At 40.2% G+C, this 13,473-nt stretch overlaps 1 long non-coding RNA gene across 1 annotated transcript in view; it reads left to right on the top strand.

Moving 5' to 3' along the window:
• Positions 1-4,180: 4,180 nt before the first annotated feature.
• Positions 4,181-13,473, top strand: part of LOC137502188 (uncharacterized) — a 106,275-nt gene continuing 96,982 nt past the window's right edge. Inside the window, exon 1 of the long non-coding RNA XR_011018706.1 lies at positions 4,181-4,369. This is a non-coding gene — a long non-coding RNA (uncharacterized lncRNA). The remainder of the gene's footprint in view (positions 4,370-13,473) is intronic.

Genomic DNA, 13,473 nt, shown 5'->3' with positions numbered 1-13,473 from the left:
GATGAGGCAAGCTACTGAACCCAGGTGACATAGTCGTTAAAGGTTTCAATGGCAAAGAAGTTAATTCAGAGCGGATGTTACCCAATGACGCACGGCGTTCAGATTCGTTGTTCGATGGGGCAGAGATAGTTTGAGCAGCAACGGTTATCCTATTGACTTCTCCCTGAGGAGGCTCTTCATCACTACCTACGTTCACTGTGGCGGGTTGATCAGTTTTGGGAGGAACTTCGCCGGTTAGCAATTGAGTGACCTTATTAGACAATTCAGAAATAGTTTCAAGGAGCGTATTAGCGTCCTTCCTCTGAACGTCATTCACCTTTAGAGACAACAGATCATTAACTCTATTTGCAAAGTGATACAGCCTGCCTTGCACACGCTTAATTTGATTAGGAGACGGATCGTTTTCATCAAAAAAGCTGACTACAGATGCTAGCCCAGTAATATTCTCGACGATCGTGGAAAGAGAGTCATCAATTTCTTTCTCTCCCAAATTGGGGATGGAAATGGGCAAATCAAGGGACTCTCTAAGCTTGTTGGTGTCGATTGCAACCGTGCCTCCAGATTGAACGTTTCTGATAGTTAACTCATATATCAACTCCTCTTTGCGCAAATAGTTAAGGAGGAGAACATCGCGAGGGCCGGGCATGATGACAGAACAATTTTGAAAAACTCAAAAAAATTCCAGCAACTGAGACAATTGTTAGAGTTCGAATCAAAGCAATGTTTAGCCGTCAAAAGGGGCTAAATTGAGACCCATTCAACCACGCTCTGCTACCACTTGTTACCGAGTTTTAGCGGTAGGTAGAGGCGTAAGAAGGTGCGGGCGTGAATGGGTTTCAAACTACGGAATCAAAGTTAATGTAAAAGTAATTTAAAATTTAACTAGGTTATATTTTCTTTTCAAAAAACAAAGCAATAACAGACATGGCAGGTACAATGTAGCAAAACAAGGGGAGATACAATATTTACAGGTTTTGGGCTTCACGCCCTGACTTCAGCGATCAGCTCAGTTTTACCACAAACACAAGTTTTAACAGAGGGGCAGAAAACCCCATTCATCCCTAGGAGCCCCTGGCTCCGAATTACACAGAAAAGCCTCCACGAGGCATATGACACTCCATTTTCAAAAGAGCGATCCGCTCTTAAAATTTAAGCCTCTCAAAGGCCACACCAAACTCTACCTTCAAGCTGTCCTCTAAGGACGTATTCACAGGGGTAAAATACCCAACCTACAGAGGTCTATTACATGAAAAGAAGGTTGATTACATGACCTCTAAAATAACAATTTGAGAGGAGGCGATCTTGCACTCCTAATACACTTTGTTTTTAAAACCTAATCTGGCTCTGGGCCGCTAACGCAAGGGCTAATCCCATACTACAGAGGTGACTTAGAGAAGAACACTTTACATTACATAAACGAAGAATAGTTTGAGAAAATAAGTTCACCTCAAAACAAATGTGAGTGGGAGCTCGAGAGGGTTAGCACTCTCTATCCCAATATGTAGCCTTACAAGAAAAAGATGAAAAGAGTAATTACATTTTAGGAAAAGGTTACATGATGGAAATGCTTCGAACCCGCCGCGAGTGTTAAACTGCCGACCTAGCAAGAAAAGAAGTTATTAATAGGCCATTACCTGGTGTTGAACGGCTGAAGAAGAAAGAGGCGCTTCCCGCCTCCTGCTATGTACTTAATACACTGAAAGATGGAACAGAAGTGGCCCGGAGACCCCAAAATCAGCAGTTTATATCCTCTCGCGGAAGATTCTAGGCGTTAGGGGAAATAAAACACCCTCCCTCAAAGTCTTTATTGGCTAGGGAAAAGAAACCCCTACATAGAGGAAGAAGAAACACATTATTGGTGGAAAATTAATTAAAGAAATTCGGGATTGGCTAGATCCAAAATAAGGGGAAAAAGAGGGGTATACAGCCAACTTAAACCATGACAGAAAGAAATTTAACAAAGAACAAACTCTTGAAATAAAAATTTCTCCAACAAAATAGTTCTTTGACTCCGCACTAGGGTGCGCTATTGTTGATCTTCAGTAGTGTCCTCTAGAAGAGAAAGTTCACACTTCTTACTTCAAGTGAAACAAAAACACATCAAAAGTGACACAGTTCAAAAACTCAAAATTTTCCACGTGGTGATATCTTCTGAGAAAGTAGAGAATTAATAGAATAGATAAAGTTCAACCTTCCTCCAGAAGAGGAGTTTCAACTGGCGCAACTTTTAAATAAACGGTGTAGAGGTGTACCGCCCGGTACAATTATTATTATTATTATTATTATTATTATTATTATTATTATTATTATTATTATTATTATTATTATTATTATTATTATTATTATTATTATTATTATTATTATTGCGTTTTGGTTAGAAAAATGAGTTAGAGAAATGAAAATACCAATGCTCTGAAGCTATTAGGTTAGGTTTACTTCAGGATATGAACAAAACATACAAACACATAATCCGTTCAGAGATTAAATTAACAGTTGTCTTTGTCGTCTATCCTCATGAAGACCCTCAGTAGTCATATAAAATACTTCAAATGCCTACACCTCTTTGTCTATCTTACATATTTATACCATTTAAAGAGTGTTCGGCATTTACCCATCGTCTGTAAGAGTATATTTCAGTTTCCAAATACAGTGAACTCAAACCTAAACTCGTAAATTATTTTTATTACTTAATCTTTCTCAGTGTTTTCATTTAAGACCCTAAAGGTCAATCAGGACCAAACTCAACATCTTTCGAAGCAATGTTAAGTGAGTATCGCCGTACGGGTCAGAGATGTGGAAACAAACAACTTATCACCTGCAATCTGCTTGCAAAGGATTCTGAATATGTACTAACCAGAAGCGATTTCCAACCATGAACTCTGGACAAGGGCGGAAGAAATCGAGATGTCCACTCAGATCAAGCGTCGGAAATTCAAATGGACTTGGGCATGTTCTGAGGAAGGAAAATAAAACCATCGAGAGAGAGAGAGAGATATCTTGGACTGGAACTCGCAGGGGAAAAGGAGATCCAGGCACTCGTGGTGATGATTTATCCGCAATGAGGCAATGGAGGAAGGAAAGACCTGGAATGAAGTAGGGAGGTTGGATGTCAGCAGAGTGAGATGATAATGCTTTGTTGATATTCCATGAGGGCAACAAGAATTAAGCCATAAGAGGATGTTGAATTTAATTTAAAATAGTTTAATTTCAGAGAACCCAGCTTCGCTTCTGAGAAGAATATTTTTCTCTTTACCCTGGTACACACTATGGAATGATTTCGTCTTTATGTTAATTGTCTCCAGAGGAAAAGACTGAAGTACTGCCAATAACAAACATACCTCCAACCCCCACAAAAAACAAAATAAAACAAGAATCACTTTAGTAGGAAGGTGCGATCGACATAGAAACCGACGGTCAAAAAAAAAAAAAAAAAAAATTCCCCTCTGTTCTAAGTATAAAAGATGCATTAAAATCCTAAATTGTCCCCATGTAAATGAAGATTAAGCAATAGGTATTGATCTATGTTTGAAGGAATAGTCTGGAAGCTAACGTAGCAAATTTATTAAATGCAGGCACGTAACAATACGCAAAAGCAAATAAAAGGAAGCTATATCGTTAAACAGAATTACTGAAAACCTACAACCTGTTTTCCAGCCTTAGACCGGGTCAGGAATGTAATGAATGAAACATATATAGGGCAGTATTACAATGGGGACGCCACTCCCAAGGTGATTATTAATGACTGATAGATGCAATTAAATGATAATGGAGAGTGTTGCTGGAATGAAAGATGACAGGGAAAACCGGAGTAGCCGGAGAAAAACCTGTCCCGCCTCCGCTTTGCCCAGCACAAATCTCACATGGAGTGACCGGGATTTGAACCACGGTATCCAGCGGTGAGAGGCCGACGCGCTGCCGTGTGAGCCACGGAGGCTCAAACAGAATTATTATGATCTAATAAACTTTACGGTCTTAACGGTTCACATAAACCAAGTATTTTGCACTTTATCTGGAATACTAAACTGATGATGTCAGAGATATGAAATGTTGCAAAACAATGCGGTATCAGCAGAACACAAAGAACGAGATGTAGCCTGTTATGGTCGTTTTTGTTTTGACCTCTTGCGATAACATTACCAAGAGCCACTCCGTCTGAAGAAGAAACTCTTGGTGGCTAGACCAATCGCAGTACATGTTGTAACACCCAGGCAGAGGATCGTCATACCTCGTGATTTCAAACTGAACACCAAATAAGGATTCCAAAACAGAGTATCAGCACATTCTAACCGGTGTGGAACACAAGTCATATCTAGCTAATTATGCTGTAAGAAAAACAGTAGTATCAGGAATATTGTGATAGTGCATGAAGGTGAGTTCCAATATAATTATGTAACACAATTACAACATTTGTTACTAGCAGGAAGGTACTGTTGAGAGACAATCTGCTGTAAAAGCAATGACATGAACTGACCAGATATCTGGAATAAAAATCCGGAACACTTCCGATCTAATTTATACGTTCCTTCATGGACATACAGTATTTTTCAGAGGCGTCAATTTTCTTCAGTTCTGGAGTGTTTTCTTTGAGCATCGAGAAACTCAATACATTTACACACACAATATGTCTTGATTACGAGCACTGCGTTTCTGTGCGAAGGTGACTTTCTCCATCAGTCCTCAACTTATTCACTGACCAAAATACTCGTTCTACAGAAGGACTAGTCCCAGGTAAACACAACATGAACTCAACAACTAACCCAATGTTTCAGCGCGGAAAAGTGCTTATTTCCACCCATTGAAATTCCACGCTCTGTATTTTCAGAGTTCCGCTTTGCTACGTCACAATCTAACAAATTATTATTATTATTATTATTATTATTATTATTATTATTATTATTATTATTATTATTATTATTTTCAGTATATTTGATTGCAAGTTAGCGTGATTGTTTCTACTGCTATAACTGTTAGCTTTTCACCTTCAATGTTAAGTAATGCTTCATGGAATGTGGTGTGCAAAAACGTAAGGAAATTCGAAGAAGGCCTTCAGGATTGTTGATCATTTTTATTGGCTTAGAAAAAAATATTTCAATGGTTTCAAAAACGTTGAGTATTCTCTTAATTGCACTCATCAAGCCAACCATCTCGAACTGCCATAATCAAGCAACTTTTTACACTCCACGTCAATAAACTCGAAGAATTCTTTCAGTGATTCTTTGAGTGCACAGCTGCCAACTCACCGACTATGTAACACAATCAAGAAATACGGGCCATTTAGGCATCCCGAAAAATGTTTCCGGGACAACGGGACGTTTCGTCAAAATAAGGAACTGTACCTTTAGATACAATTTAACTAACTGAACAAAGTAACTATGAACTATGACAAGAGATGATATACACTTTTCAGCTTCCTATGTAATGTACATGTTGCCGGCAGTGTTTAAAACCTGGTATTTTATGGAATGAGCAGTAACTGCATAAAATGACAAAATTAAACGGGAAGGTGTGAAATGCGTACGTAAATTCATTAATATATATACTGTATTTCCTATGCATTTTATAGAAAGACAAAATCAAAACAGAGTGCCATAAAAACACTACACTTCAAGGCTTTCGTGATTAAATTAAAATTCTGCCGACTGATGCAGAGCATGCTGACTACAAAGCAGGATAGTCCAGCAATATTCCTCACACCGAATCGCTGTCAATTCTCAATTTTCAAAATTCTTCAATTCTCATCGGAAGCATGTGCAAGACCAAGTGCCGAAGTATGAGCCTTTGTGTGAAAAAATACAGCGCAGTGCAATTCTCTACGTGCTGCTCATCCCTCCCTCGTTAAGACGAACTGATCGCTTTGGAAAAGTTTAACATTTAATTATTCATTCTTCCAGATTTTGAAAATATAAGATTAATATTTTCGTAACATTCTTTAAAATTTAACAACTTTTGAGGATTTTTTCAATCTTAAAGCATTAGTGTTTTAAAACAATCCTTGGAAAACACAAGATCAATATTTTCTGAACAGATTTTGAAAAATTAAGAAATTTTGAGGAAATAATTATAAGTATGTTTTACACAGGTTTATCAAAATGTAAGACTTTGGGGGATTAAGCCTATGTTCTATACAAGTCCATAGAAACAATTAAGCTGTATTTTTATTTCGTAACTGCCCAGAATAATGACTCATTTCTCTATGAAATATGATTTGTTCATACTTTATTCTAACAGCTTTTGACATTATAATGCCTAGCTAGCACATACAATACGTAAGGAAAGCTTAAAACACATTAAAGAAAAACCACAACATTACAAATTACCACAGGTCGCCAATAATTCCTAGACATCTATATAATGCCTGTCTTTCTTAATACATTGCAGGTAACGTACATACTAGACGGTGGTATAAGGCCGTCAGATTTCAAGGGGATAACGAAACTTGTTGCATAAGGAATTTTCGTCAAGAGAAGCTTATAACTCCTAAATAATATTATTTCGACAATGATGATGTGTTTGTCCTTCTTCATACGTCCCACGTAAGTCACGAAGCATTCTTATACCCACAAATACGGTATACAAAACCGAATCAAAATATAATATACAATATAACACTCAAGTTCCTTAGGCCTTTTCAGCCGTGAAATTACCAGCGTTTCGCCTCAGTGTGGCAGTGGCCTCATCAGTTGGATTACCACACCTTTCCAAGACGCTGGCGGTAGTGCGTATTTGAGACACCACTGCAAGCCTCCTGTGTAAGACAATGCTGTGACGTGCACTAGAGGAGTCACCCAGTGGGTGGAGACGGTAGAATAACACCCACGGTAACCACTAACTGTCATAAGAGGCGACTAAAATGGGTCCATGGCTCTTACCTTTGGAGCAGGGTTGGCGACCACGGGGCCTTTAGCTGAGACCTGGCATTGATTCCTCTTACTTGTGCTAGGTTCCTCACTTTCACCTATCTTATCCGACCTTTCTTGGTCAACTCTTGTTCTTTTCCGACCCCAACGGTCTTACGTATGGAGGACTAGGGAATCCTTCACAGGGGGCGATGACCTAGATGTTAGGCCCGTTTAAACAACAAGCTCATCATCAATCCTTCATTTTCATGCCCTTCGTGGCCCTCTCATTTCACTGGTCGATACCTTCATTTTTCGAAGTGTCGGATCCCTTCCATTTTTCCCTCTGCTTAGTGTTAATAGAGGATGGTTGCCCAGACGTACTTCCTATTAAAACAATAATAATAACCACCACCACACCCACCACTAGGGGAAGTATGTACCTCCACTTATATAAGCGCTTTCACATGAAAAAATCAGTTCCCAGAAGGAAAACAAAAATTTAATTTAATCGACTGTCATTCATTGTTAAAAACATGCCAACTACTTTATTTATTTATTTATTTATTTATTTATTTATTTATTTATTTATTTATTTATTTATTTATTTATTTATTGTACACGGCGTGGCTCACGCTATGAAGCCTGCTGTTATGCCAAACCATCTTATACATGTTGCATTGTACAAACTTAAGATTCCTAATAGGCCTATATAATTAATTAATAAATTACCGGGCGTGTTAGCCGTGCGGTTAGGGGAGCGCAGCTGTGAGCTTACATCTGGGAGATAGTGGGTTCGAACCCCACTGTCGGCAGCCCTGAAGATGGGTTTCAGTGGTTCCCCATTTTCACACCAGGCAAATGTTGGGGATTTATCTTAATTAAGGCCACGGCCGCTTCCTTCCCATTCCTAGGCCTTTCCTATCCCATCTTCGCCATAAGACCTATCTGTGTCGGTGCGACGTAAAACAAATAGGAAAAACATGAGAAAACAAAATAAAATAACAGTTATAAGCAAATTGTATTTTTTTTTTTTTTTTTTTTTTTTTTTTTACAGTACTACAAGGAAACGTTATTTTATAGTCTACATAGCATTTACAACATCTCTTTTTGAATACATTTCTTCTATAGTAGGTACCTCTCATTACAACCGGAAGGGAATTCCAGGAGCGTGTGGCTGCCAGCGCTGTGAAGAGGAGGCGGACCTCCTGTTGATTGAATCGGATAATACGATTACAGCGCTCCTCCGGAGACCTCCGGTAGTCCTCCGATTGAATTCACTGGCGGAAAATTCAAATGCTTTGATGTGGGCAATGTTGCAACGGTGATCTTAGGAGGAATTACAATTTAGATTTCAGTACTAATTCCACAGATGCATGTGTTCCCCTACGTTTGTCATTCAAATGATGTAGTCGTTTCAAGATCGCCGCATTATTTGTTACGTTATGAATAACAGATTTTGATCTGCTGACGTTCAGTTTGCAATAGGTGCAGGTGGATAGAATACTGTAGATTGAATATTGGCATATATTATACCGTTGCAAATGCGTTAACAATATTATTAATACTCGTAGTAAAATAGTTACAGTGATAATTATATTCCATTGCATGTAAACATGTATTATATACGATGTTCTTACATTAATCATACTCGTAGCTCATTTATTACGGAACAGTACATCCGGCTCCATGGCTAAATGGTTAGCGTGCTGGCCTTTGGTCACAGGGGTCCCGGGTTCGATTCCCGGCAGGTTCGGGAATTTTGACCTTAATTGGTTAATTTCGCTGGCGCTGGAACTGGGTGTATGTGTCGTCTTCATCATCATTTCATCCACATCACAACGCGCAGGTCGCCTAAAGACGTCAAATCAAAGGACCTGCATCTGGTGAGCCAAACTTGTCCTCGGCACTAAAAGCCACACGCCATTTCAATTTTTACTGAAGAGTACGAACTGATTGGAACTGGTTATATGCTGTACCGGGCTGAGTAGTTCAGACGGTAGAGCGCTGGCCTTCTGAGCTCAAGCTTGCGGTTTCAATTCCGACTTTGCTCGGCGGTACCTGAAGGTGGTCAGGTGTACCGGCAGTAGCGGCGATTGGGAAGTAGAAGTAGGGGGGCAAAAAATGTAAAGACAACAAAGTACCCCAGTTTGTGGGATATAGCGGGGGGGGGGGGTGCTATATGCGTTATACATTAAAACTTTAAAAAAAAAGCTACTAAATGGAATTTCGACAGAGAGGTAAAGATTCTCAGCCTACCAACTTACTTGTGTTGATAATATTTATTTGAGATTTTGATTCAATACTATACAATAAAACTTTCACGAGAGGAACAATATTACACATGTATTACAATTAAATAGACGTACGGCGTGATTATATAATTAAAAATCATTTAGTATTTGACTACAAACTAAAAAAAAAAAAAACTGACACTAAATAGACTGCCAGACTAACGAATGCACGCGTACCCTTCCTCACAGCACATACAAAGTCTCCACTACAGTACTCGCTGTGGCGCTATACAAATCGGTTAACCGCGTGAACGACTTTGTTGCGTATTTCCGCTAATAATTTCGTTATTAATTAAAGCAAATAATTAGCTGATAAGACAACAGGGCTTGTACAAATTGCTTGTTGTAATGATTCCTGTAATTCCTTGTTTCATCCAGCTAAAATGGAATACAAATGCAAAGTTTTCTCCACAAAGTAGGGGGGCGACTGTCCCCCCTCGCCCCCCTAATCGCCGCTACTGTACCGGCACATGAAAGAACTCCTGTGGTACAAAATGTCAGCACCTTTACGTCACAGAAAACCACAGAAGTGGTTATGGGAGTACAATAATAATAATAATCATCATCATCCTTCCATCAATTTACCCTCCAGGGTTGGGTGTTCCCTCGGACGCAGAGAGGGATCCCACCTATACCGCCTCAAGGACAGTGTCCTGGAGCGTGAGACTTTGGGTTTTGTTTTATCACCGACACAGATAAGTCTTATGGCGACGATGGGATAGGGAAGGTTTGGGAGTGGGAAGGAAGCGGCCGTGGCCTTCAGTTAGGTACCATCCCGGCAATTTCCTGGAGGAGAAGTGGGAAACCACGGAAAACCATCTTCAAGGCTGCCGACAGTGGGATTCGATCCCACTATCTTCCGGATGAAAGTGGGTTCGAACCCCACTGTCGGCAACTCTGAAGATGGTTTTACGTCGTTTTCCATTTTCACGCCTAGAAATTACTCTCCTGAGCCGCTCCTATCACATCGTCGTCATAAGACGGCATGACGTAAAGCAAATTGTTACAAAAGTAATCGACAAATGAAACACGAACGATAAATGAGAATGTATATATTTCCTATATTCTCCTTCGTCATACTCATAAAGCAGTATTTACTATGTCACTAGCACATCCGTTGCGCACCACGGATGGAACGGCAAGCGAGGCACACATTCAGTATATACTGTTGCTCCGTCCTCCGCTCGCCCTCCGCTCGCGTGCCGAAGCACCGATTGGTTTCCAAGCAACAGTTTACTAAGCGCTGCACTCGCACTACCGATTGCAATCATAGGAGCAACTGCTCCGTTCCCAGCTCTATTCGCAACAGTAGCTCCGAGTGTAAGGACGCAGTGAGCTGTAATTTCAAAGAACTTACACAGTACACTTCGTTCATTATTATTATTATTATTATTATTATTATTATTATTATTATTATTATCATCATCATCATTATTATGGAAATATGCCCATTGTATTGGCACTAGAATACAGTAGTTTCAAGTTAAATTTGAATTCGCTTTTAATTTCTGGACATATGTAAAAAACGCGAAAGTCGTGCAGAAGTAAAGGATGATTATTTACGAGTGGACGGAGGAGTTCAACGGTTCAAGTCTGTAAGTGCTGCGCTGTAAAACATGGCACAAACACCTTTTAAACACCGTTCTTACGGTGTAGGAGGCAACGCGTCCGCCTGTCACCCGGCGGCCCCGGGTTCGATTCCCGGCCGGTTCAGGGTTTTTTATTTAAATTATTAATATCCCTGGTCTGGGGACTGGGTGTTTGTGTCATCCTTAACGTTCCTTTCCTCACATTCAACACTTTACACTACCGCCATTTACATAATACACGCAGGTTTCCTCACATATGGAGCAAGTAGAGGCAAAAGATCTTCAAAGGTCGACGCCCCGAACATATAGCATTAAAAAAAAAGTTAAAGGAGAGTAGTTTCGCGCAATAATAGCGACAAGTTATAAATTCATGTGAGAATGCTCGTTCATTCCTCCCGTATAAAGTTCACACTACGCGCTTGTCATTCAATGTCTTTTTTTTTTTGCTAGTTTTTTTACGTCGCACCGACACAGATAGGTCTTATGGCGACGATGGGACAGGGAAGGGCTAGGAGTGGGAAGGAAGCGGCCGTGGCCTTAATTAAGGTACAGCCCCAGCATTTGCCTGGTGTGAAAATGGGAAACCACGGAAAACCATTTTCAGGGCTGCCGACAGTGGGGTTCGAACCTACTATCTCCCGAATACTGGACACTGGCCGCACTTAAGCGACTGCACCTATCGAGCTCGATCATTCAATGTTTGTACGTAAGAATGCTATCCGTATTATCGTCCAATAATAAGGGTACCGGTATAAACTGAGGGACCTAGTTTCTCACGATAATAGTGACAAGTTATAAATTCATGTGAAAATGCTCGTTCATTTCTCCCGTACCAAGTTCACACTACGCGCTTGACATTCAATCGGAGGTTCGGGTACATAATTACGTTTGTACGTAAGAATGTTATCTGTATTATAGCCAAATAATTAAGGTATTAACTGAGGGGCCTAGTTTCGCACAATAGTTGCGACAAGTCATAAGTTCCTGAGAAAATGCTAGTTCATTTCTCCCGTACCAAGTTCAAACTACGCGCTTGTAATTCAATCGGAGGTTCTGTTACATAATTATTATGTTTGTACGTAAGAATGCTATCTGTAATATCGCCAAATAACTAAAGTATTAACGGAGGGGCGTAGTTTCTTACATTAACAGCGACAAGTTATAAATTCCTGTACAAATGCTCGTTCATTTCTCCCATACCAAGTTTAAACTACGCGCTTGTAATTCAATCGGAGGTTCTCCGGAGGCACCGATTGAAAGCGCCCGGAGCCTCCGCTCCGTCAACAACCGCTCCGTTAACAGCGCTAGTGGCTGCAGTTATGAATGAATTGCGGTAACTTGTGCGTTAAATTAGGAAGCTCAGCACGGAAGAGGTTTCTGACCTTGTACGAAAACTGTTTGGGGATGACAAGTAGGCTATTTAAGATCCGTTCTCAGATAACCAGGTGTGCCTCAACGGAGGGTGTTGTGAACAAGCGAGACGGAGTTAAGGTTTCTTCTCTCTACCAAATATAACCAAAACAGCTGTTCAAGACAGGGTAATATTATGGCAATAACTGAGCATAGTTAGTATAAAACGGAGGCATGTATTATATGCTATAATACGAGCTGAAGAGAAGACTAGCGGGACGTGAGGTGGGACACGGGGGAGCAGCTTTCTCTCTCTGTTGTCTCGGCTATGGCTCTTCCTAAAAGTATCGTCAGTCAGCCTTTGATGATACAAGTGGCCAGTCGAACAGTTCGGTAGTGTTGATCTTGTCTGTGTGTTGTAAGTGTTGAACAGCGATTTATATACTGAGGCTTACATAACTGTGTTATAAAACATTTATGTTATTATAGTGCTACTTTGCATTAATATTATGGAACCCTGCCGGAAGAAAGAAAAGACTATCCAGAGCGAAGCTAGGGAGGTTATCAGATATGTTATCCAAGAATGTGATGATGAGGCACGAGAAGGGCAACTGAAACACTTACAGAGGCAAACTAATTTGCGTGTATCTAATTACACAGGCATTTCGGTCAGCACAATTAGTAGAATTCGCAAGTACAGCACAGCAGCTGGCGATATGTCACTATTAACACCAGAGAAACATCGCCCACAGCCCGAAGAAAGATAAGTGCAGTGTGTTGGGTTTAATACAGGGGTAATAAGATAAGTAATTCAAGACTTTTATGTAGTCCAGAAGAAAGTGCCTACATGCCCCAAGCTTTTGAGTGCCATCAAGTAGAAAATCGAATTTCCGTGGGACTTTCATACCTTGAGGCGAATTTTAAGAGATATGGGATTTAAGTAGAAGAAGTGTCAGAATTTCAGAAAAATGTTGGAACGCCCAAACATTGTCAGTTGGCGCTGTAGGTATTTAAGAGTTATGCGGCGTTACAGAAAAGATAATCGTTCCATTGTTTATATAGATGAAACATAAATAGATAATCATTTAACATTTAATAAGTGTTGGCAAAGTGACAATCAACCTGGTGTTATGACCAACAGAAGCTCATCGAACCGCTTAATAATTGTACACGCGGGATGTGAAGATGGGTTCCTGGAAGGAGCTTAGCTCATTTTTAAGGCCGGAAAATCGTCAGGGGATTATCATGGCCAGACGAACGCAGAGAATTTTGAGAAGTGGATTCGTGAGAAGCTGTTGCCTAACCTCCCTAAGAACAGCGTTATAGTGTTCGTATCATTGTGTGCAACCGAACAAACCCCCCACGAAGTATGCTGTTAAGAAGGAAATGAAAAGCCGGCTAGAA

Source organism: Anabrus simplex, chromosome 9, assembly GCF_040414725.1.
Source record: "Anabrus simplex isolate iqAnaSimp1 chromosome 9, ASM4041472v1, whole genome shotgun sequence".
In the NCBI taxonomy this organism is placed as follows: domain Eukaryota; kingdom Metazoa; phylum Arthropoda; class Insecta; order Orthoptera; family Tettigoniidae; genus Anabrus; species Anabrus simplex.
Note: the sequence above shows the minus strand (reverse complement) of the source record. Positions and strands in the feature narration are given on the sequence as shown.